Source organism: Talpa europaea (genome assembly GCF_964194135.1).
Source record: "Talpa europaea genome assembly, chromosome: 3".
Taxonomy (NCBI): Eukaryota; Metazoa; Chordata; class Mammalia; order Eulipotyphla; family Talpidae; genus Talpa; species Talpa europaea.
Window position 1 is genome coordinate 151,565,147 of NC_140069.1, and position 1,443 is coordinate 151,566,589.

Here is a 1,443-nt window from a genome sequence, read left to right on the forward strand (position 1 = left end):
GGCTGCTGCTCTGCGGGCGGGGGCCGTGGACTCCGGCCACGGCGCGGCCATATGAGGCGGGCCTGTGGCCCCGGCCCGGCCCTGCCCGCAGCACGCCCCGCCCCCCGCCCCCCCGCCCCCCGCTCGCGGCCGGCCAAGTCAAACAAGGCAGCGGCTGGCTCCGGCCGCTCCGGTTGCGAGAGCCCGGCCAGGCCAGCCGTGACCCCGTGGGGTAAACATCACCCGGCGCGCCCTTTGGTCCCTCGTCACGCGGGTCCTGCGCCCCGGGGGCGCCCCGCTCCCGCTCCGGGGCGGGGGGGGGGGACAGGACGGGCCCGGCCGGGCGCAGAGGGTCCAGGGGGTCCAGAGGGTCCGCCCGGCCGCCGCCGGCTGGGCCGTCCGGGGGCGTCCAGGCCCGCGCGCCCGTGGGCGGCAGGGGAGAGGCCGGCGCGGCTCCGGCAGCCTCATCCCGCCCGGGCCGACCGGAGGCCGCGCTGGGGCCAGGCCGGCGGGTGCCCGGGCCGCGAGCCGCGGAGGGCGCCTGCAGCCCGGCGCGCGCCCCGAGAGTCTGCGCGGGGTGGGAGGACGCGGCTGGGCCGCGCATCGCGACCCTGGTGCCCGAGACCGGGCCGGGCCGGGCGGACCCGCGCGCCCTGCGGGGGGCCGCGGGGAGGTGATGGGGCTGCGGGGCTGCGCGCCTGTGGGGGCGTCGCCTAAGGGAGCCCCGAGGGGGGCCTCGCGGACATCGACGCGGACGCACAGGGGCCAAGCGCTGCTGCCCCCACCCCACACCGCGAGGGAGCAGGTGTCCCCGGTTCAGGCCGCCGAGGTGTGCGACCCAAACAGCACAGACGCAGCCACACACAACACACAGAGAGTACACAACAGCCAGCACACAACACCCAGCACACACAGATGTAGGCGGTGGGCCCTGCTCTCCACTCCGGTCTCCAGCACCAGCTCCCTGAGGCAGCATCTGTGTCTGACTCATCTTGTTCTTCTCCACAGTCCCGGCTGCTGCCCAACACATTGTCCCGAATATAGATCTCTTTTTAAACATTTATTTATGCATACAAGAACCGGGGTACAGGCCAGGGATGCCGGGGGTGAGAGGATGCACCAGAGACAGAGTGGGGAGCAGAACAGGCAGACTGACCAAAACACACTGCTGAGGGGAGCAGCGGGCGAGACAGGAGAGGTCTGCTGCGCCATGTGGGTAGCTCCCTGGCCCTATGGTTGTTTTAAAGACAGAAGAGAGGGTGGCTTCAGAGGGAGTTCGAAATATGCTTGAAAAATGGAAGGAAAAGTAGCTGCTTGAACTCCAGGGGTCGCTCATTTTGCGGATCTGGGTTTTGAGAGATTCTCTGTGATCCCTTCAAAATCTGTACAGACCTCTGTCTCATAAACAGCTTCACATCCACTGATCCCACCAAGCCAGAGCCTTAGAACTCACCCCAACATCCT